The 25,207-nt window shown below is 43.8% G+C and overlaps 1 long non-coding RNA gene across 1 annotated transcript; it reads right to left on the minus strand.

The window, feature by feature from the left end:
* Positions 1 to 238: 238 nt before the first annotated feature.
* LOC309367366 lies at positions 239 to 24,952 on the minus strand. The gene is made up of 3 exons (XR_014167093.1): positions 24,744 to 24,952; positions 23,433 to 23,564; positions 239 to 530 (listed from the first exon to the last, which is right to left on the minus strand). It is a non-coding gene; the product is annotated as an uncharacterized lncRNA (long non-coding RNA).
* Between the last annotated feature and the right edge of the window lie 255 nt (positions 24,953 to 25,207).

The raw sequence follows: 25,207 nt of genomic DNA on the forward strand, positions 1-25,207 counted from the left end.
GAGGTGGGGACTCCTGTGCAGGCTGGGATTCCTCTGGTTCAGCCTCTGAATCGGATTCCCAGGCCATCACACTGAGGGAGGGCAGGGTGGGAGAAGCTCTGGAGCCGACTGAGGACTCCCAGGTAAGTCTACCCTCTCTTGTGTGTGCAGGGCGGTCCTAACCCTACCTGGTCAACTCCCCTGGCAACACCTCCCCAGCTGGAATTGGCTCATATCCTGGAATTGGGGAGGTGAAGCCAGGCTGAACTGCCAGGGATCATGTAGGATTGCCTGGCTGTGTGCGACCCCGCAAAAAGCGCCCCCTATTTGAGGTGGGGAGCGGTCATTGTCTCCTAAACAGATGGATGCCAGCAACCCTATACACCCAGAAAATGATGCCACCCTGCAGGTGAGGACTTCCAGCAGGTACCATCTTATCAGGCGAGCCATATGATAAAGGAATCAAGTTTTTACTGGTGTGGCACCTACCTTTGGAATTCCCTCCCCTTAAATGTTGGGCAAGTCCATGTCTGTTGTCTTTTCGGCACCTACTGAAGAAAAAGAAGTCTTTTAAGCTGAGATATTTCCCACGCTGCATCTGTTTTGGAATTGCTTTTATGAAGTTTAAAATATATTTTTAAATTCCTTTGCACATCTGTACTTCATGCTGTTGGCACAAGTTGATGTTACTCCCATTAATTAAAGAGAGAGAAAACAATACATAAATCATGCTGGCGCTATTGGTGTTACCTGATTATATTGTTACAACAATAATAATTATTAGAGTTATATGATAATTTTATCACATATCAGTTTATTAAGATGAAAGGAATTGTGGGTTTCAACCTAAGGAGCTTACCCCAAAACACATGAGTCTCCATTTGTAATTTCCTCAAAATATGCCAAAGAGGTACCAGAACACCTCAGTAACATGTAAAGGCAATCAAAGTGGAAGGTAAAGGTAAAGGGACCCCCTGACTCACTTTATTGGCTGAGGGAGCCGGCGTACAGCTTCCGGGTCATGTGGCCAGCATGACTAAGCCGCTTCTGGTGAACCAGAGCAGTGCATGGAAACGCTGTTTACCTTCCCGCCAGAGCAGTACCTATTTATCTACTTGCACTTTGACGTGCTTTTGAACTGCTAGGTTGGCAGGAGCAGGGACCGAGCAACGGGAGTTCACCCCATTGCAGGGATTCGAACCGCCAGCCTTCTGATTGGCAAGTCCTAGGCTCTGGTTTAACCCACAGTGCTAACTGCGTCCCTTAAGTGGAGGGTAATTCTCTTATAATGGCAATGACACCCAACTGAGAGGTGCCAGAATTGAGGTCCAGTGAGTTCCAGCTGAAAGAAAGTCCTGAATAGAATGAACTACACAAGCAGGACTCATTTCTTGTATCTGGACACAAAAAGTCCCACAAATGTGCATTGAAATGTTAAGAATTATGCTGTTGTGTGGTGGTCCAAAATTAAAACAGAACTGAAGTGATTCATATTCAGTACTTTGTAAAATAGGAGCAGCAACTGAAATCATATCCCAGGCAAAGAATAGAGCCCAACTTTTCTGAGAATTTTCTTTGTGGGGGCTCCCCAAACGGCTGGAGAATTTCAGTTCCCCCTGAGAACTTTTGGCAAAACATCAGCCACAGATAGTCAATGCAACCCAATATATTGTAATATTGTTGAAGGGGGTGATAAGCTTGTGCAACAACTTTGCATCTCTTAGCCCATTGCAACCTTCGTTCACCAGCATGAAATAACAACATTGTTTCACTTAACATTTACTGAACCTGAATTTCTAAGTAGAGGATTTTTCTGAGAATTTTCTTCCTTTTTGCTCCCCAGCTGTTTCAGAATTGCATCTGCCCACCCTCTGCCCCTGAGAATGTTTGGCACAGTACCTCCTATTTTTTTGGCTTGCAACTAGGGTGGGGAGTTTGGGGGGGTGGCCATTTTTGCTCAGCCCTTGTTTAAACACCAAAGGGGAAAATCTATTGCGGTTCATGCCCAGCTTTCTTTGTAAGCCACTCCCTCATATCCCAACCCATCTTCCCTTTTCACAACTCAATTGTTAAATGAGTTCGCAAGCCTAGAAGATGACCCAGGCAGGCGAGGAAATAAAACTCCACTTTTCACATTTTCCCCCAGCAAGAAATTATCTGTGTGCCAGGCATCCTTTAGACAGATCTCCATGTATTCGTTGAGATGCATCCCAAAAGAATCTCAAAGAAAAGCTACAAAGGCTTCAAAGGATCACAGAGACGCACATCTGGAGGCTTGCTGCATTGCCAAGAAAAAGACTCTTTAGATGGCTGAAAACGCTCAGCGTTGCCTTGTGGGCATGACACCACTCGAGGCATCTGTTGATCCCACACTCCATGCACACGGGTGCTTAAGATTATTTAATTATCCAAAATAATACTACATCACAGGTGCTGTCAGATGAGAGTGTGGGGTGTTCACATAGAAAGCACATACTACGGAATCGCCATGCCTCTTTTCATTCTTAATGAAGTTCTTCAAAGCGAATGAGGAAAGGCAAATGGAAATACTGGAATGCAGAAGAGGTGATGGATTGACGCAGTGAATCAATGCAGTTGTCCTTAGTTTGCCCTGTGTTATATTGTGGTTCTGTTGCTTTGCACTCTCAGGCTTTGTAACCCTCCTCTTAAAAAGCAGGCTAAGTAGTAATAATCAAATAACTCAATAATAAAACTGGAGTATTTTACATCGACACTAAGGTGCATCTTCCCAGTAGTTTACTCCTGGACACTGTTAGGCAGTTTAATAAAAATCCCACATTGCAAGAAGTTTGGGTTTTTTAACAGTAGCAACAACTTGGGTTCTTGGGTTTTTTCATAGTTGTTGTTTAGTCGTTTAGTCGTGTCCGACTCTTCGTGACTCCATGGACCAGAGGACACCAAGCACTCCTGTCTTCCACTGCCTCTTGCAGTTTGGTCAAATTCATGTTAGTAGCTTCAAGAACACTATCCAACCATCTCGTCCTCTGTCATCCCCTTCTCCTTGTGCCTTCAATCTTTCCCAACATCAGGGTCTTTTCCAGGGAGCCTTCTCTTCTCATGAGGTGGACAAAGTATTGGAGCCTCAGCTTCACAATCTGTCCTTCCAGTGAGCACTCAGGGCTGATTTCCTTCAGAATGGAGAGGTTTGATCTTCTTGCAGTCCATGGGACTCTCAAGAGTCTCCTCCAGCACCAGAATTCAAAAGCATCAATTCTTTGGCGATCAGCCTTCTTTATGGTCCAGCTTTCCCCCATGTTCAGCTGCTGAAATTAAGAAAGCATGAAGGAAAATCAAGAATGACCTGATTTCCCGATTATTTTTGTGCAAAAGGGATGTGAGCTCAGTTCTGGTACTGAAAGTAAAATCCTAGTGCACTCAGGGGTATTGTGTGTCCACCCATTGTTCTATTTTGCACTTGGCTCCAGCTCAGGGCTTAGGAGAAGAGGAGAAGCAGATCCATAAAGCCTGAACTGGAAGCCATGACGTGCTGATGTTATTCCATCCAGGACCAGTCCTACCGTTGCCTGAAGAAGCACAGCAGGATGCCACTGAGTGGTTCATATTGGCAGTTTATTATTTTGCCATTTCCAGGTATCATTTAACATCATTTAAACGTTTTGTTTTAAGGACCAAAATGCCCCAGGCTGTTTCCTCGTCTGCTCTTTTCCTGTGGTTTTCCCCTTCTGTGCAACATTTTCTGTTTCTACTTACCCTTTGACGCTCAGCTAGAGAGCCCCTTTGTCCGGTGGCCAGTAAATAAGGCTTTACATTACTTCTTATTTCTGTTCTCTTTCTGGAGCAAGGGTTTCAGGAGTTGTGATGGAGTTGCAATCAGGTTAATACAGAAAGACACCTGAAGGGAAAAACCAGGCCCTCTCTATTTGGAAGATAATTATCTTGGTGAAAGGCCATAATTGATTCCATCACCCTTTTTGGCCACCATCCACAACCTGTTTGCTCTGGAGCAGTCCCTTTTACTTTACAAGGACTGTTACAAAGTGAATGAGTAGTGGATTGCAGCCCTCTCTTCATATGTACATGCATGCACTCTTCCCTGGTCTTCCCCCAAGAACTTGGTGCCACGTAGTAGAATTTCTAAAGACAAATTGTGGATCATCTCCTCACCCATGCCTCATTAACTTGGCTACACAGTTTTCTCCTTTTCTCCTTATGGCTCTGGATTTGCTGCAAGAACCTGGTAGTGTGCAGTAAATGGTGGTGTTCAGTGTATCTGAAGGCATAATGTAGCCATCGGAGGATATATAATATGGGACAACGATTGTGAATGACAATGGGACAATGATTGTGAATCTACAAGAATCTACAATGTAGAGACCCTTGGGTGCTGCTCAACAGGCCTTGGAGATTTGAAATCATTTAAAGCATCTAGGTCAGGCATAGGCAAACTTGGCCCTCCAGATGTTTTGGGACTACAACTCCCATGATCCCTAGCTAACAAGAACAGTGGTCAGGGATGATGGGAACTGTAGTCCCAAAATATCTGGATCTAGTCCCAAAATATGCCTGATCTAGGTGTTCCCTTATCACCCCTTTTCCCATCTGCTGCTCTCTCTCTGCATTGTTTATTCTGTTATCACCAGATTGGGCAATGCTTTCCTTTTGGGTGAAGCAGGCATTGAGCATTTCTGCCTACTCTCTGTCACCCAATAGCATTTCTCCACCTTCTCACACAGAGGACCTACTACTTGCTTGTTCTTCTTGCTTCAAACATAGCCAAAGAAACATTTTTATTATTTTTAACCTCTCTTGCAAGCCTGAGCTCATTCCAAGCTTTGACTCATCTGACATAGAAAAGTGGCAGATCTCCTTGGAAAGCGAGGTGAATTTCATTAGCACTTTCAGATGTTGCACTGGAGGTCTGCTATCCCAGGCCATCAAGGGTACCACAAGCAGGGCCTCCCCTACTGATCTCAAAACTCAGGCTGCCTGATGCTGGAGACATGAGGAGAAGCTCCCTTAAGTACTTGAGCTGTTCTGGAGTAGAAATAGAGCTGTATACAAATGAAGTAACAATTGAACACATACTCCTTCGTTGCTCTGTGTCCATGCTATTTTATTTTATTTTTTTCCCACAGAGAAATTGTTGCTAGAACACAATACAAATCAATATATTAAAATTGACATATTATCAGACTCTTGCAGTAAAAAGCATCAGGCTATTGTCTCAATATTTCTTTCAAGGGGCCATTGGTAGTACGCATGTCTTAACAAACCATCAATTTAAATGATTTTTTGGGTGGGTGGGTGGGTGTGGAACAACACATAATAAGTGACAGATTTTTCAAATCAGATAAAGATGGGAACCAGATTATCTGTCTGTGGGTGATAGATTGCAGCAATAATAAATTCACTTTAAGACACTGGATCAATTTTTAATCAAGCCAAGAATTATTATTGCAGAGAGATAAAATGACCCATGAGAAGATGCCTTAATTTTCCACCAATCAAATTATAGCGTTTCTAAATAAGATGTAATGAGATCCATGGAATATCCAGGTTACACAGCCTACCTAATTACCCATGTACCCTGTCATGTAGAGATATAGTAGTGGTAAAGTGACCTCTGGATTCACCAAGATGAAAAGGTAATTAGTTTTTCCACAGGGCTGTAGTGAAAACAACAGCAATGACACATGTCATCTCCCTCCACCAGCTCTTAGTCTCCAAGGTGTTTGTTCCTAATATATACAGGATATGACCTATTGAGTAATAAACTGCAATCATTAAGTAAAGCATGTGTCTGACATTATCTCCAAACTGAGAATGCAAGGATTGCAAGAAAAACCAATCCAACTGGATTCAACCTTAAAGTTTATCCTGCAGCCCACATTTGGTGATTCAGGCATCGGGTCAAATAACTTTGTCATTAACTGTGTCATCATGTGTATCGCTGTTAAAAACCTAAATGGGTGTAATTATTATTTCGAGTCTTGTGACAGGCCCACCTTAGCCTTCCAGGTTTGAGCCCCCACCTTCCACAAAAAAATGACTGTTTGAGTTACTAATCAGCAAGAGGATTATCCAATGTAATGAATCTGGCATAAACTGCCCATGATTGCTAAAGTTTGAGTGGCTCAGTATAAACTGGCTTCCATTTTTAAATGCCAACACGTCCTTTGGAGAGCCTGGGAAGCTATAAGTGCTCTAGAAGGACAGAGTACCTTGGGAAATGAAAAATTAGATACTCTTCCAGCAACCATTAATTTGGTTTGGGCACCTGAAAAACTCTCATACGCTCGATTTCCTAGATTGGCTTTTCACAAGCCCTGACTCTTGCTGTCACAAAATATTGGTTGGTAACATTAAATGTCAGTATTCCAGTTATTTTCTTCGGCCCTATAGTGGTGATCATGATGGTGATGATGGTTTAGTTGACTGCTTTTTTTTGTTATTTGGCTAGAAAGGTGTCCTTGAACCCAGCTGGGCAAATGGCCATTGACTCTTTGGAACCTAAAGCTAACATAAATGCATACACTGGGAGGAATTCTACATCGTGCTAAGGCAATCATCAGTCAGGTGAGCCATTTTGACTTGCCAGATGGAAGAACCCGCCTCTCCTCCCCCCACAGGCTATTCCAGGGGTTTTTCAACACACACCCCAACCAATGTTCTGGGTGTAGGGGGGAAAGAGGAGAAGAACCTCATTGTGCAAGCCAAAGGCTACCCACTGTTTTCACAGAGCAGAGATTGTCAAAAATAGCTTTTTCAATGTTCTGTATTCCAAATGGCCTGATTTCCTGATTGTTTATTAATTATACTCTAAATGTCCTCTGGATTTGAATGTTCTTTGGCTACCTGGCCAGTTACCGGTATGCTTTAGAATACTTTGAAACATATCTTTTGAGAGAAACCGATGCCTTTCCAAATATCTAGAGGCCAATAAAATAATCAAGTGCCCCATTTTTTGAGAACTCGGCTTCCTACTGTTCCTATGACTGTATCAGTTTGATCAGAGAAATATCGGAGGATGCAATGCTAGAAGGTTGGAATTTTTAAAAAGAAGGCAGTAACCTGGCTCCACATCTCCTCATTTCCCCACGCTATCAATTCGAGTAGATCCATTAAACAGTGATATCGTCAGTGTGAGAGATTAGCAGCCAGGTATTCTCTGTTCCCCTCTCTCTTTGTCCAGCCATGAGGGCAGTTGTGCCCTGTTGCTCTCTCCAGCTCCAGCTGGTTATATTCTAAGTCTTTTGCCTGCATATTTTTTACTGCTGCTGTTGCTGTGATCCAAGTAAGTAAATCTTATTTTAAAACTTATTTCCCAGATTGTTGCCTGATTCTTTAAGAGGGGGAGGAAAGGGAGAGCAAGCTTAATTCATAGCTGGACTTACTCAAAACAAGGTTTTACAGCCCAATTCCTGTGCTTTTAATTCTGCTGACAAGGATGGGATTTTGAAACTCTGTTCATCCCACACATGTGGGCACATGGAGGGATGAATTTCAATTAATATATCCTCTCCTACCCATTAAAATGCATCCGACACTCAAAACCTTTTGGTACATGTCCTAGGCCTGAAGCAAGATCTACAAATTAGGACCTATTTGTCATCTGACCATCATTTGGCCAATGCCATTTTGAGACGGAACAGTACTTTTCTTCTAGAAAAAACGGTGCTGGTACTCACCATGAAGCTGTTACAGGAAGTGCCACACTTTTAACCAGTACTTTTTTTCTAGGAAAGAAAGGTGCCAGGAGTGCATACTCTTGAGTACTCCCATTTACCGCCATTGGTAAATGAGCGCACAAAGTCGAAAGTCCTTTAGTGAAACAGTAGGTATACATTTCGGTAATACCTAGGTGTATATGTATTTTGTTTTTCTAGCTTGATCAAAATTATTTATTATTTCATAACAGGTAGATTGTTAAGTGTTATGTACTGAAGTTCTCACCCTGGGCCAGCAGGGGGATACTGTAGATAGTTATGCAAATAAGGGATCGAAAGTGACGTTCAGTGATTGGATAGTTTTAGAAAGTTGTTACAGTATTACAGTAACGTTGTACTGGAGCTCTATATAAGCAGGCTGACTGAGCCCTTCAGTTCAGTTCTGTCCTGGCCTGTGAATAAACAAGAGCTGTTTGAAGAATCGCTGTGTCGTCTGATATGTTCACCCACAACTTAACATTAAGAGTTTAGGCGGCTTCAGCAGCGGGTGCCGGGCACCCCCCAGAATCCAATGCCTGAGTGCCCCACACCCCTTACACCTGCGGGTAAAGACGGCCCTGCCAACAACCATCTGAAGCAGGGCCTTGGCCAAGTACACCAGGGAAATGAGTTCCATGACTGAGCAGGCTTTCCCAACATCCAAGCCAAGCACTCCAGCCCAACGCCATTATGGCTCCACAAGTGGAGGGTAATGATTACGATACTTGCAACCGCCCAAAGGAAACTCTGACTACATTTGTCTTCCCGTGAAGACAAGACTTTACAACCTGGATTTTAGAGAGATTCTTTCATGCATCTATGATTTTACATTTATGATTGCCAGCTTTTTGTATTTCAATGGAATTTCTAGAATCACCACAAAGAGCATACAATAACAGGATTTATAGTGGATCGGAATACTCCGTAAAATGCCACGGAAAAGCAAACAAAGAACATGTGATACATGAAATGGCTTTGAAGCCAGTTTTGAATGTTCATGCCATAAACCCCAATAAAGCACAACAATAATAATAATAATAATAATAATAATAATAATAATAATAATAATAATAATAATAATAATATTTCTACCCCGTCCATCTGGCTAGGTTTCCCCAGCCACTCTGGACAGTTTTCAACAGAACATTAAAAACAGAATAAAACATCAAACATTAAAAACTTCCCTAAACAGGGCTGCCTTCAGATGTCTTCTAAAAGTCGGATAGTTGTTTATTTCCTTGACATCTGATGGGAGGGCATTCCACAGGGTGGGCACCACTACCGAGAAGGCCCTCTGCCTGGTTCCCTGTAACCTCACTTCTCGCAGTGATGGAACTGCCAGAAGGCCCTCAGTGCTGGACCTCAGTGTCCAGGTTGAACAATGGGGGTAGAGACGCTCCTTCAGGTATACTGGGCTGATGCCATTTAGGGCTTTAAAGGTAAGCACTAACACTTTGAATTGTGCTTGGAAACGTACTGGGAGCCAGTGTAGGTCTTTCAGGACCCGTGTTATATGGTCTCAGTGGCTGCTCCCAGTCACCAGTCTAGCTGCCGCATTCTGGATTAGTTGTAGTTTCCAGGTCACCTTCAAAGGTAGCCCCACGTAGAGCACGTCGCAGTAGTCCAAGCGGGAGATAACTAGAGCAGGCACCACTCTGGTGAGACAGTCAGGTAGGACTGGCAGGCGAGACTGGCAGATAGGGTCTCAGCCTGCGTACTACATGGAACTGGTAAACAGCTGCCCTGAACACAGAATTGACCTGCGCTTCCACAGACAGCTGTGAGTCCAAAATGACTCCCAGGCTGCACACCTGCTCCTTCAGTGGCACAGTTGTCCCATTCAGGGAGTCCCCCACATCTTGTTCCCAAAAAACTGTACTTCTGTCTTGTCAGGATTCAACCTCAGTCTGTTAGCAGCCATCCATCCTCCAACTGCCTCCAGGCACTCAGACAGGACCTTCACCACCTTCACTGGTTCTGAGTTAAAAGAGAAGTAAAGTGTGGTATCATCTGCATACTTTTGCCGTTTTTCCATAACCTAATTGTCCATTAATGGATTTTCTGGTAGTGGCAGGCTGGGGGAATCAGTGTTTATCAGTTAGCAAATCTTATGATGTATGACGCATACAATTCAATATTTAAAAGTATGGCACTTTAGTTTCCATATCATTCTGTAGAAAAATTTGTGGTTCTGCAGATCTACATGATTCCGATTCCAATCACCAAGATCATTAGGGAGCCTTTAGCAAAATCCTGAAAAAGGAAAACGGCAGAGACCATTTGTTCTGCATCCAGGCTCTCTCCTTTGGGCATCGTTGCCACTTAGCAACACAATGACAGACATAATTGGCTCACACAAAGAAAGTCACCATAAAATTAATGAACTACAACAATTCATCCGTCTGCTGCTCATTCTTTGCTAATTTATTAATAACAATTACCCAAAAATGGCATGGATTATAATTCCATTTTTCTTCTTAACCTTAAGAACAGTGCCCATAATAGGCTTCAAAAAGTGATCTCATACTGTTTCAATCAGGTAGATGGTTTATTACTTGTAATGTGTCAGTGGCCAAATGACCATAAAAACTAACTATTACTGGTGACTAAAATGGCTTCTCTTGGAATATGAACACACACACACACACACACACACACACACACACACACTGTATGACAGCTGCTCTTGTAACTTTCTTAGATCACATAATTTCATTATAGAGATCTGCTGTACAGTCTTTTTATGATTTTCACTGCCACATGCTCATGTGTCTTCATCTGTCTTCTCCATCAATATTTGGGCGGGGGAGGGGAAGTATCTATTTCTGGTGGGATACAAACAAATATATTCACTTCCCTGATAATCAATCCAATGCGAAATTGTTTATTTCAGCTGGCATATTATTGATCCTACTAAAAAGGATGCCAGTGAATTAGAACATACAGACAGGCACACATGTGCAAAACCACAACTAAACTGAATGCTCAAAGAACTTCCACGCTTGTGGTTGTCTACAAAATCAACATGCTCCATTCAGGAATCATCCACACTTCCACTTGTCCTGTGCCTAGAAGGCATGGGTCTGAGTGATTTCCTGCTTGTCCTGCCCTTTCTAGGCACAAGTTTGAGCTATTTTGCATTTGCTTTCTCCTGGAAAACACACTCTTTACTGCTGAATCGGAATAAACAGCAATTGCGGAAAACCGGTTTTCCCAGGGGAAGGCAGCAGGGCAAATGGAGCTATGGAAGACCCCTCAGTGAGTAAATCCAAAATATTCATATAGTTCTCCCTAACCATTGTAATCCCATTTTTTCCCGGGTCACCACCGCCCAGTTTTCACTGGTGTCCATTTTGGGGGTGTTAAATGGGATGGCAACTGCGGTTTGGCAGGCAGACAGTGGCAGAATGCTATGGCCTTGCCTTCTGCATAAGAGTGCCCTGTGATATAGTGGGGGCAAGGCCAGAGAGCACAGACCCACTCTCCACCGCCGCCCCATGCAACCGCAGTTGCTTGAGAAGACACCTGACAAGGACTATGCAAACATTCTGAAGTGTGATAGAAGTAATTTGGGCATGCATTCCTTGCACATTCCTTGCCCTGAAAACAAAGGCCTCAAATGTCCCTTCCACAATTTAACTGCATGAAAGGAGTCCATGTAATTAAGGGGGGCATTTGCTAGTCCTGCCCACAGGGTCATGAGGGTTTTCTTCCCCCCACTATATCCCACCCCCTGCAATATGTATTGCCAATAAACGTCCAATTCATTGCAAGACGCAAAGCTCCATTTTGGACCGGTCTTATAACTGGGGTGTGGGGAGTCACATTGCAGGCCCCTTACTCTCATGTTAGGATCGGGTTCACACTGACTGTCCATCAAAAAACGCCAGCTTAACCTGTAGTTTGTGGACCTCAGAGCTACTGTACAGCTTCTAAACTCAAGGGTCCCATTCTGAACTGCCATGGTTCATACCTATGATAGTGGCTCCAGAATCACCCTTGAGAAAGAGTTTTTATACTTGAAGCACACTGGGCCATAAATTATCTTCTGTGCACATTTGAGATGTCTGTCCTCGCTCCCTGCTCCTTGGCTGTGTTCCTATATTTGATTTCCTTCCTTCCATTGACCATGTAGAGGCCAGGAAAGAGAGATGGTCAGAGTAAGACCCCACAGTTGTATTTGGCAACCAACAGACATATTTAATTCCTCGCGATGTTTCAATGAGAACTTGTAACTTACATAAAAAAGTAAGAACAATACATCATTTTGTTTGAATAATGGAGATGTTATGCCAAGATAAATGGCTTTTGCATTAAATAAGAAATATAAGCCCTTACTTCCTCTTCTGCAATATTTCCAATAATACTGTATCTCTGTCTAATTAGGACATTCATTAAAAGTAAGTAAAGTTAATTTAAAGGGAGATTTCCAACAGTGTTCCATTAGATTTCCCGGTAAATTAACACTTTAAATCTCTAATGGATGTCTTCAAAAGAAAGTGTTATTAACAAAATATGTGATAATTAACATAATTAAAGCTGTTGAAGGTGGAGATTTTTTTAAAAAAAAATGTGGCACATGTTGTTTTAAGAATATGCAAAAAGGAGTGAAATAAAAATCCCACCTTCATTTTTTCACAATGTAGTTATGTGTAAATATTGTATAGAATTCCTTAAAGACCAGTTGAGGGTTCCTGTAATTTGGTCCCATAAACTTAGAAGAAAGCATCAAAAAGCATTTTTGTGTGCGTGGCATTTCTTTTGCAACTTTAAATTCAAACTCCGCTATTTTCACTCCCCAAATCCATCCTTCTTTAAAGCCCAGAGGTTCCAGACTATTTTCATTTATGCTGTCCTCTTTAGATATTTAATTAATTTGCGCCCGAGTTCTCGGTATCCTCAGTCCATAGAACCATCCTCCGTTTGGCCCAAGAGTACAGAATACATATTCACACTCTCAGAAGCCAGAGAGCTTACCATATTTAACAAGAAGCATCTCTGACAGTAATTGGAGATGCATATCAAGGTACATAAATGAGAACGTACTCCAGTGGCCACAGGAATCCTGCAAACACTAACATCAGAGAGCAAATTTTAACATAACGCCTCTATGGAGATGAATTTTCAATAAACAAACAAGTTGAAGAAAAGCTCACTTTTGTCTTGCACTATTCCCATTGAAGAAAAATGAATATTCCGTTTCATATACTCTGTACAGCTGTGCCGGCCTCATTATTTACTTCTCTCTCTCTTGTCACATGTGCAGAAACGATAGTGGGATAAACTCTCTCTTCCTTGGTACCAGCACTTAATGCAAATCGCAGCCGTCATTAAATGTGCAAGACTGCTATATGTGAGTGAACTAAAATAACCTCTTCCTGCTCTTTGCAAAATAAAAACAGGCTACCTATATTTGTTAAAGAGATCCAGCTCATACAGGACACAAGCAACATTTAACAAAGAGTGGTCTAGATGGTCAAGGATATCAGATCCTCCATGTTTAATTTAAATATTTGCCTCTTCCTTAATAAGAAGTCAGATCAGAAAGAATACTCTGAACATTTCTTCTTCACAGTGCATGTATTAATTATCCCTTAAGTCTAAGGAGGCAATCTGCGGGTGGATGAGGGCAAACAAGCTGAGACTGAATACAGACAAGATGGAGGTACTGTGGATATGGAAAGTGACTACTCTGGATGCAGATTACAGCAGGGCACAGATGGGGTTGTGCTCCCCCTGAAGGATCGAATACGCAGCTTGGGCGTGCTCCTGGACTCAGCACTAACTGCTGAAGCTTAGGTGATGCTGATGACCAATAAGACTTTTTACCAGTTTAGGTAGGCTTGCTAACGGCAGCCCTTTCTTGGAAGGTCTGGCCTTCTATCAGTTGTCCAGTGATGTCTAGGCTGGATTTGGAAACTTCAGTGGGTGCAGAATTCAGCCACCTGAACCCTGGTGGAAACCAGGCAGTAAGTTCGTGTGACAATCTATACTGCACCAGCTTCACCAGTGCATTTTTAGCCCGATTCAACGTGCTAGTTTTATACTTTACAGCTGCCACAGATTTGGATCCTTCACCCATATCAACGATGCGTACCTCAAGGTCAGCAGTGAAGGTCCTTCTCACCTCTAAGCAGGCATGAGGGAGAAGATCTTTCCTGCAGTGGCCCCATGTCTCTGGAATACTTTTCCAGCTGGGATCTGCCATGCCCCAACAATATAGGAATTCTGGATACCCCTGGAGATTTGTCTGGTTCTAGTGGCTTTCACCTGAGTTCTGTATTTGTTTCACTTGTATTCCCCCACACCAAACCCTGAATAGCATCTACTGTTGTTGCTGTTGCAGCTTTTGTTATCATCCCTATATTGCTTCTATGTCATAATGGCTTCTAAGTAGTTTGCAAGCATAAAACCAATTTTAAAATACATGTATAGTCAAACAATTAAACAAATTCAATCAAAAATTGCTATTCTGTATGATTACCTCTGCTGGCAGAGAGATGGGAAAACGTGTCCCTGTTAATTCTCCTGAGCTCTCAGCAGCTTTTGATACCATTGACCATGGTATTCTTTTGGACTGACTGTCTGAGTTGGGGGATGGGAGGCACTGCTTTGTGGTAATTCTGGTCCTAATTGGTTGGTTGTCTCCACAAGGTGATGCTTAGAGTGCTGCTTGACTCCATGGCACCTTCAATGTGGGGTCCTTGGAGTTTGATCTTATCCCCTACCTGTTTAACATCTACAGCAAACAGCTGAGTGGGGTCATCCAGAGTTTTGGACTATGTTGTCAGCAATAAGCTGATGATATACAGTTCTACTTCTCCTTTATGTGATGTAGTGGTGTAGTAGATGTGGTGTAGTGGTTAAGAGCAGTGGACCCATAATCTGGTGAACCAGGTTCGCCTCCCCGCTTCTCCACATGCAGCTGCTGGGTGACCTTGGGCTAGTCACACTTCTTTGAAGTCTCTCAGCCCCACTCACCTCACAGGGTGTTCGTCATGGGGGAGGAAGGGAAAGGAGATTGTTAGCCCCTTTGAGACTCCTTAGGGTAGTGATAAAGCGGGATATCAAATCCAAACTCTTCTTCTTCTTCTTGACACCTCCAGGTGTAACAGTGGATGTGCTGGATTGCTGTCTTGCCTGGATGAGAGCCATCAAACTGAAGCTCAACCCAGATAAAACTGAGACGCTGTTATTGGGCTGTTCCCTTGACTGGATGGATGGGAGGCTCTTGGTGGGGTTACACTCCCTCTGAATGAGTGGGCACTTCTGGATCCTTTGCATCACTTGAGGCTTAACTGGTCTCAGTGGCATGGTGTGCCCAGCTGCACCCCTATCCAGACAGGAATAACTGAGGCAAGACAATCTGAACATGTAACACCAATCCTGGCCTGACTGCCCTGGTTGCCAATTAGTTTCTGGGTCCAATTCAAAGTGTTGGTGTTGACCAATAATGCCTTAAATCACATGAACTGACCCAGACTCTTTGATCATCATCTGAGGCCCTTCTTTGTGTGCCCTCCATGAGAGGTCTAGAGGGTGGCAACATGAGAATGGGTCTTTTCTGCGATGGCTCCCTTTGTGGAAGGGACGCTCCATAGCCAAGCCTTTGGCTGATTAACTATGGCCTTTTAAGTGTGTTTGGTGGTGGTACTGGTTTTTGTTTGTTTGTTGACTTGTTTCTGTTATGTATTTTGTGTTTTCATTATGTATTTTTATGCTGTGAACAGCTGTGTGAACTTTGGATGGACAGTATAGACATTTAATAAAAATCCAGAAACAAAATACCTTGAAATGCTGAGCCACAGTGATGCTTCTATCAATGTGAAACAATGCAATGCTTTATGGGAAAACTGTGGGTCTTTGCACAAGATGCAGCTCATAAGTGACATCACAGAATGATGTGGCGGTCAAGGTGGTGTAAATAGTTCTCCCGCTCCTCATTTAATCCCCACAACAACTGTAGGAGGCAGATTAGACTGATAGGTGGTGACTTGCCCAGGTTCACCCAGTGAGCTTCATGGCCGAGTGGGAAATCAAATCCTGGTCTTCTGGGTCCTAGTCCGATATTCTAACCACTACGCCATAGGGGCTCCCATGCCATATACTCTGTGTGTGTGGACAGATGAGAGAGAGAGAGAGAGAGATGGGACCCATGCCATATATAGCATATTAGCCATCTGTTAAAGGTGCTAGTAATACAGGATCCTAATTATTATTATTATTAATTATTATTATTTTATTTGTATCTCTCTCTCCCCGGCCAAAGCCGGGCTCAGAGCCGCTAACAAGTAAAAATAGCACAGTGTACATAAAATCACACAGTCAGTTAATTAAAATACATTCTAGAATCAATTCAGAATCAAATTAATGGCAACCATTGGGTTAGAGTTCTATGAGGATTACAGAAGGAGAGAGGAGGTCAGACTGTGCCTTGGCCTAAGGCCTGGTGGAACAGCTCCATCTTGCAGGCCCTGAGGAAAGATGTCAAGTCCCGCAGGGCCCTAGTCTCTTGTGACAGAGCATTCCACCAGATCGGGGCCACAGCCGAAAAAGGCCTGGCTCTGGTTGAGGCCAGCCTATTCTCCTTGTGGCCTGGGATCTCCAAGATGTTTTTATTTGAAGACCATAAGGTCCTCCTTGGGACATACCAGGTCCTGTAGATACGAGGGTCCTAGGCCGTATAGGGCTTTAAAAGTTAAAACCAGCACCTTAAACCTAGCAATCATTAGATGGCTTGAGGTGAATAATATACCACTCAGATATCTCAGTGGCCTTTAAGAACCATTAGGCATAGTGAGTGGCAAGCAAAATGCAGAAGAATAGGAGTACATGGTGAAAAAAATGGAAAGGGTAATGAGAAAGCTTAGAAATCTGCTTCAAATTAAGGACATTCTTGACAACCGGGGACACTCGAATGGTGTGATGGATTTATCCACCAGGCATCAGGGACAAATTAACATCACTATTTAGGATTGGTTCACCCATGCATATAACACAATGTGATTTCCCATTTCTTGATTGCTCAGCACTTGATGGGTTTTAAGTTAAACGTGTGGGCTGACTCTGCTGGAAAAGATTCATCCTGATAGGCTGGAAGGAGGATGAACACAGGTCCACACACTGCAGCTGGCCATAGTATCCAGTCATTGGCTTGTATCTCATATAGCCTTAGTACATGTCCCAATCAGTGTCTCTTTCACCAGAAACCAGGGTTCATCCACACTTCTGCTTGTCTCACCGCTTCCACCCGTGCCCAGAGAAACCCACTCGTTATGGTTTAATCATAGCAAACATTAACCAGGTTTTCCATAGACGAGTGTTGGCTCCATTTTCGTGGTAAAGAGTGTGTTTTCCTGGCAGCAGAGCAAATGGAAAACTGTTCAGACAGCATGGGGCGAGCAGAAAACCTCCCGGACGCATGCATTCTAGGCATGGGACAAGCAATGGGTGGGCCAAACCTCAGATTTCACACACAGGGAGGAATTCAACTTTGTGCTCCTCCTTCAGCACAAGCATTTCAGCTTGCTGAACAAAAAGATCTGCCCCTCTCCTCGTCCCCTCCTTGTGTGCTGTTCTGGGGCCTCACACAGCATCTCCCCAAGCCAACTGGGGGAGGAGGAAGGGGGAGTCTTAAAGTGCTGGTGGGACTTCTTCTTGTTCTATCTCCCACTAGCACATCTACTCTCTTGAATCCAGCCTCTAATTTTACCGCCACTGGTTTTACCCATGCTGCTATTAATGTTTGTTTTATTATGTGTAGAATGCAATGTGATGGCAAACCCCCTCTCCTTGGGGGTGACCATTTGGGTCCACTCCTAGTTACTCTCCTATTTTTATTTTATTTTATTTCAAATCACTGCAGAGTTTCCTGCCCCCTCCCATCTTCTATTTTCTGTTTTCCTGGGCTGTTTGCCCTAATGATGTACCGTATTTTTCGCTCTATTAAACACACCTTTTCCCTCCTAAAAAGTAAGGGGAAATTTGTGTGGAGCGAATGCAGGCTGTGCAGCTATCCCAGAACAGCAAGAGGGATCACTGCGCAGCGCTCCCTCTTGCTGTTCTAGCTTCTGGCTTAGCACCTCAGTCCCTTCCCCCACCTCCTGGAAAAGCCCCCAAGAGCAGCGCTCCCTTTAAAGAGCCACGCGGAGTGTTTTCCTTGGGGGAAAGCCTGCAAGTGCTGCACACACGCTCCAAGTGGCTCGTGAAAGGGAGCGCTGAGCAGAGCCTGGGATGCATACACGCTCTGCTCAGTGTTCCCTTTAAAGAATATATATTTTTCTTGCATTCCCCCTCTAAAAACTAGGTGCGTCTTATGGTCAGGTGCGTCTTATGGAGCAAAAAATACGGTGCATGCGAGTTGTGCAAACCAGTCACTTGGAGGAAACTGCCAGAGACTGATATTTTCTGAACTGGTGGCTTGACCTGCGAGGAGTTCAGTACAGTGGTACCTCAGGTTACATACGCTTCAGGTTACATGCGCTTCAGGTTACATACGCTTCAGGTTACATACGCTTCAGGTTACAGACTCCACTAACCCAGAAATAGTGCTTCAGGTTAATAACTTTGCTTCAGGATGAGAACAGAAATCGGGCTCCGGCGGTGCAGCAGCAGCAGGAGGCCCCATTAGCTAAAGTGGTGCTTCAGGTTAAGAACAGTTTCAGGTTAAGTACGGACCTCCGAAACAAAATAAGTACTTAACCTGAGGTACCACTGTATCCATCTGACTTGATGTCAAGAAAATGGAACTGCTTTGAATGTGGGGACATTCATATTAATATTGGAAGCACAATACCGTTGCTCCAAAATACTTGAAGAGAACAATATGACCCTCGGGTTCCCTTCCAACTTTATGATTCTATGAAGTAACTGGTGTTTTGTTTTTTTAAAAAAATAAAAATCTGCATCTGCATTGTTTTGTACAAAAAACACGATTCTGTGTCTACTTAGCTATTAATCCAGGGAAGCAGAAAAAGAAGTGGTTAGACACTTACACGCTACGCTGAATCACAAACTTTCAAAACAATTTGCCATGCCAGACAGTGGGGGCTGCTGCTTTTTGTAGTATATTTAACCCAATACAGAAATTGTGAACCAGGTCTTTCAACTTCGGCAACAGTTTCCATGCTGGCCCCTATCCAATGCTGGAAGAGAAGTGTGCATGGCCTCTTGTCATTTCCCCATAACCATACACAACACTGCCTTTCGGATTCCTTTACCTCTCCTCCTGCCGTCAATTATATTGGTATTTGGTATTTGCAAAGAAGCCAAATGCTAATTAAAATGACAAATGCTATAGAAACCTGAGTGTGAGCTCAGGCTGAAGCATGCAAATTGTGAACATACATGAAAAACAGGCACACTATGTAAATTGTATTAATTAGAATAATTTGCACCGCAGAACTTGAATTGAATTTTCTCAGTAAATTGCACTTCCTCGGTGCAGTAATAATTAAAGAGTATGACAAAGTCATGGCTCCTCCTCTAAAATCTACGCTGCATATAGTACAATTCTTTATATCTGTGCTCAGTATTTGATTTTAATGCCCCCCCCAACCACACAGCACTGCCCCTGGAAATTCTCACCACTCAGAGAAATGAGGAGCATGTGGAACTATGCACCACTGCCCTGAACCAACTTGGAGTGCAAGGCCTTTACTACCAGATCACCATGCACTTATCCTCAGGTGGATGAGGAACGGCATGCACAATTACAGGATTTTCCTTATCAATCCAATAGTCAGACAAACCTAGACAGCATCTTAAAAAGTAGAAACATCACCTTGCCAACAAAGGTCCATATAGTAAAAGCTATGGTTTTCCCAGTAGTGATATATGGAAGTGAGAGCTGGACCATAAAGAAGGCGGATCGCCAAAGAATTGATGCTTTTGAATTCTGGTGCTGGAGGAGACTCTTGAGAGTCCCATGGACTGCAAGAAGATCAAACCTCTCCATTCTTAAGGAAATCAGCCCTGAGTGCCCCCTGGAAGGACAGATCCTGAAGCTGAGGCTCCAAGACTTTGGCCACCTCATGAGAAGAGAAGACTCCCTGGAAAAGACCCTGATGTTGGGAAAGACGGAGGGCACAAGGAGAAGGGGACCACAGAAGATGAGATGGTTGGATAGTGTTCTTGAAGCTACCAGCATGAGTTTGACTAAACTGCGGGAGGCTGTGGAAGACAGAAGTGCCTGGTGTGCTCTGGTCCATGGGGTCACGATACAAGTTACTTTGTATCAAGGATATGTTTTAGCAAAACATTTCAATTCTTTTGCAGGCTTTAAAGGACAGAATTTGAATCCCATGCACTGACTCTGGACTATGCTCACATGAAATCTCACGGGAACTCGGATTGCCCTGTGAGATCATGTGAGAGCATCCTAGAGCCTTCTGGAGCCAGCATGTCGAGTGGGCTTTACCTGGCGAGCAAGGTGGAGAGCTTAAAAGCTCTTTTCTCACCAGGTAACCCCAAGTGGACTCAGTGCAAAAAGAGCTTTTTAGTTTTCCATCTAAAAAGGGATGAGGTGTGTGTGTGTGTGGTGTGTATCGACCCTATTCTTATTATTGTAATTTGTTTTAAATTGCAGATGACCACAATGCCTGGAGACAGTCAGGCCATGTATCCCAGCAGTGACCACAGGAGATGTGACTGCGGAGAGGACCACAGAGAGAAGAAAAGCCATGGTGCATGTCTCTCCCATATCGGTCTCCGCAGCAGGCCCTGTAGAATGATAAAAGCATAGAACCGTAGTTCAACCCCCTGCAATGCAGTGGCGGCGAGCTTTCGCTCGAGTGGTGGTTAGGCATTGGTATTGCTCTGTAGATGGATGAGGGGAGGTTACGCCATCACCTGCCCAGCATATTGAGGGCTAGTTCAGTAAAGGATTCCAGGGGCAGGGCTCTGTCCGAAGCCTATGGAGGTGAGGGCCTAAGGCACGTCTCCTAGTTGATGTGCATCAGCAGGACTCCCCCTACTAGTGGTTAACCCTTCCCAGACTTCTAGCAGACGGGCTGAAGTTAGATATAGTTGGTTAGGACCAATGCCTAAGCCAATACCGCTCATCACCTGTAACCAATAAAAGGTGTGGCCTTATTTAGCCCGTTAACCTTAATGATTGTGTCATGTGGCATTATTTCCACGGGGGGGGGGGAATCTCCACGTAAAGCCACTTCGGCCCTTCAGAGGAGGTTGAGATGTGGGCTTCATGGCCCCACCACACGCGTGGTGGCTGGAACCCAGCCCCCGTACGACTGGGCCGCGTCACCTCCTGGCCAGCCAATCGGCTGGCTCTGGGGGTGTGGCCTGCCTTATTTAAAGCAGGACGCGGCCGGGGATCTCCCTCTTCCTGCTTTTCCCACCCTCCTGCCCTATAAGGTTTTCGTTCTTTGACCTTCAGGACCACAGAGAGAAGAAACGCCATGGTGTATGTCTCTCCTATATCGGTCTCCGCAGCAGGCACTGTAGAATAATAAAAGCATAGAACCGTAGAGTTGGCATGGACCACAAGCACCATCTAGTTCAAGTTACAGATAGTGTTGGTCTGCCATAGTCAAAACAAAATAAAAAAATTCCTTCCAGTAGCACCTTAAAGACCAACTAAGTTAGTTCTTGGTATGAGCTTTCGTGTGCATGCACACTTCTTCAGATACACTGAAACAGAAGTCACCAGACCCTTCTATATAGTGAGAAGGTGGGGAGGGGTATTACTCAGAAGGGTGGTGGGAATGGGTGATTGGCAGATAGCTGTGATGAGCCTGTTGACGACTCTTAACGACTGTTTGGACAAACAGGCCAATCCTTACGCCAAAGAATAAACGGACATAAATCTGACATCAGGAATCACAAGACAGAGAAACCAGTAGGAGAACACTTCAATCTCCCAGGACATTCTATACAAGATCTCAAAGTAGCTGTTCTACTAAAAGGAATTACAGAAACAGACTGGAAAGAGAAGCTGCTGAATTGCAACTTATTACTAAACTTAAAACCATGGAGAGACCTGGTCTGAACAAAGACATTGGATTCTTATCTCATTATACATGACAAAGCCATTTTTCACCTTCTCACCCCTTGCTTTTTCCTGTAAGACCTATTGCAGTCGTTAAGAGTCGTCAGTGTATCTGAAGAAGTGTGCATGCACACGAAAGCTCATACCAAGAACTAACTTAGTTGGTCTTTAAGGTGCTACTGGAAGGAATTTTTTTATTTTGTTTCATCTAGTTCAATCCCCTGCAAGGCAGGAATCTTTCACCCAAAGTGGCGCTCAAATCAACGGCCCTGAGATCAAGAGTCTCATTCTCTACCAACTGAGCTATCCCAGTAGTCCAACAGTTTGACTTCATCCCCAGAGGTACACTCCTGCTTTGTCTCCCAAAATAGACAGATGAAACCCATGTTACGAAATTAGTCAGAAATGCAATCAGTGAGTAAATAAATCAAGAGTGGTGGGTTTTGTGATGCAAAATTTCATTGTGCATTTCATTTCAGCAAAGAGAGATGCAAAGATCTGCATTTTCCCAGATCTGCGTTTTCGTTCATTGAAAGCTGAATGAAAAAAGTTCACAGGTCAACTGCCTAACCACAGAGTGGAACTACAAAATGGTTACTTCCAGGGGTAAGTAAGAAGAGGCTTCACATTCCTGCTGAACACTCCACTGGTTAATAGCCTAATTCAATAAAGCAATTGGTTATAGTAGGAAGCTCAATACAATTAAGATTATAACACTAACAATGAGCCCATTTAAATGAAGCTCTGGGTGCAATGCAAAGCATTAAAAACTAATATTCATTAAAATAGTTTTTGCACTATTTATACTGAGCACATGGAAAGCATTAATAATTCAGATGTGTATAATGATGTTAAAAACGACGTTCATCTTTACCCCATTTGTTCAGCAGTGCACTTTAATGCATAACCCTGGAAATTATATATGGAAGCAACCCAAAAATGATTCAAAAAATCTGTGCTTTAACAGAAATTCATTTCCAATGAACAGAGCTAGCATCAGGGGTTTGCCATACTTGGACACCTGCTGAGAACCACATCACACTGCCTACCCCAGGAGCATCCTGGCCTCATTTCTCCCTCTCCCTCTCCACCTCCTCCTCCTCACTGTCACTGCCTGTTCACCTGCCCTGGTGACAGTGGTTTCATGGCGACCATAACAACCTTGGAGCTGTCTCAGTGTATTAGCAGCCCAACATATTCTGCAGGACACAGGTATTTTCAAGTGAATGGGAGCCTGAAGAGCTGGAGTTGGGGCAGGTGTCCTCTGTAACCCCATCGTCATAGTCAAACCACTTCTCAGAGTCGCTTAGACTGGGAGTTGCTGTTTCGCTCTGCGAGAGTGGTGGGCTGATTAAAATTGTCAGGCAAACGTGTGGAATCTGATAGATTCCTGAACTCTCCTGGTGAGTTTCCTGTCAGCTTGGCTTGCACTCAAATCAAAGCACTGATCAGACTGTAGAATGCATAGAAGGCAAGCCCTAGGGGCTTTACGGGCTTCGGCCCCCACAATAAAATATTTGAGGGGGTTGGGCCTCCCCAAAGCTGTTGGCCATTCCTATTCAAATGGTATGTGTGCACTGCATTGTATGATTGATTGTGTAGGGCAGGGCTTACCTGGGCCCTCACAATATTTTATTCAAGTTGGCACCCCTGGTAGAATGGGTGAGAAGGACATACCCCTCAACTGTCCTGGTTAAACTGAGACATCCTTTTTTTGTGCCAGAGCACAGCAGCCGTTTGGGGCACCACAATCTCACCTTGAAAATGCACTTTCCTCTGGGCCATGAACTCACACAGGCCGCATGACTTGCACAGGAGCACGTCCCTGGCTTTTTGCCTTGGCGCGTTGGAGGGTATGACACGATCACTCCCAAATGTTCTCTTCTGCACTGCAAGAGATGAAATGGGTGATACTAGAAAGTCAATGGTACTAAGAACATAAGAAGAATCTGTTGCATCAGGCCAGTGGCCCGTTTAGTAGAGCACTGATAACCTTTATCCTCCATAATGGTGGTCATCACTGCTTCTTGCTCAAGATAGTTGTGGCGTGAAAGCTCTCTACCATCCCTTGGACCCTGGGCAGTCAGGTTAGATCAAAAGCCAGTAGGTTGTCATATGATCAGTAGAATATTTGTGGAAAATACTTTGTAAAAACTTGTGAAACTAATATTCATGTGAGTTGGTGCATGTGGCCTAGTACAAGGTCAAAAATAGCACACCCAGTTCTGCAAATAGATCTGCTTGCTATCAGTATAATGGATGGTGTGCGTTGTTGCACTAAGTAGAGTACAGTGGTACTTCGGGTTAAGTACTTAATTCATTCCGGAGGTCCGTTCTTAACCTGAAACTGTTCTTAACCTGAAGCACCACTTTAGCTAATGGGGCCTCCTGCTGCTGCCGCACCGCCGGATCACGATTTCTGTTCTCATCCTGAAGCAAAGTTCTTAACCCAAGGTACTATTTTCTGGGTTAGCAGAGTCTGTAACCTGAAGCGTATGTAACCCGAGGTACCACTGTATGTGTTCGGGGAATGAGGTTCACTTGTGCAACAGGACTCTCTCTCCCTTGCATCTAACCCCATGTGCACCCACCATGTTCCCACTAAACCCTCTTCTGGGGTTTCCTTAACCTCCCAGAGCAGATTTAGGTGATGCAGGAAGAGGAATGGGGAGGATGAAATGGGAGAAGCTCCAGGAGCAGGCTTCATTTAGTGCATGCCACAACTTAGTTGAATCCTGGCCTCTTTTTTAATTCTTAGTAGAAACTTCCATGTTATTTTTATAACAATTATAGTCTGCAAATCGGTTTGCAGAACTGTTTTAAATAATGCACAGTAATATTTTTAGAACTGTACTAAAAGCAGGAAGAGGAGAAATCAAGATAAGGCAGAAACTAAACAGATTCGCAGCATGCTACTCAGAGAGAGGTCTAATTCAATGGTTCTAATTCAAAGGACATGTGCATACGATGACAGACTAGGAGCAAACCCAACTTGAACACAGCAGGACCTATAACTGAATAAAGTGTGATTAGCCTTGCAGTACACACAGATGAAATCGCAATCTTACCTGCTCAGCAGTCTTCTTGGTTCTAAAACAGAGCTTTCCAGATTTTTCACGTTAGTGACACACTTTTTAGACATGCATCGTTTTGTGACACAATAATTCAGTTTTACATCATTTTGTGACACAGTAATTCAGTTCTACTAGCAAACTGCAGGTTAAACTAACCCCTTTCCAGCCCCGGAAGGAGTGTGGGGAGCACACGTGCAACACACCTACACACTGCAGCCGACACACTAACATGTCGCAATGCACAGTTTGGAAAGCTCATTCTAAAAAAAGGCTGGCAACTTTTTTTTCTAGTCTTAAACAAGCATTTTAAAAGACACATGTCACAGCTGTGTAGGAAAGGACCCCTCAGAGCTACAGCACCCTAAAAGAAATGGCTGTGCCATGGGAGGGGGGGGTAAGTCAATAACTCAAAAACTTAATAAATGAGGATGGGAGGAATAAAATGTCTTTCAAAAGAG

The sequence above is a fragment of the Podarcis melisellensis genome (assembly GCF_964234715.1).
Source record: "Podarcis melisellensis genome assembly, chromosome: 3".
Lineage (NCBI taxonomy): Eukaryota > Metazoa > Chordata > Lepidosauria > Squamata > Lacertidae > Podarcis > Podarcis melisellensis.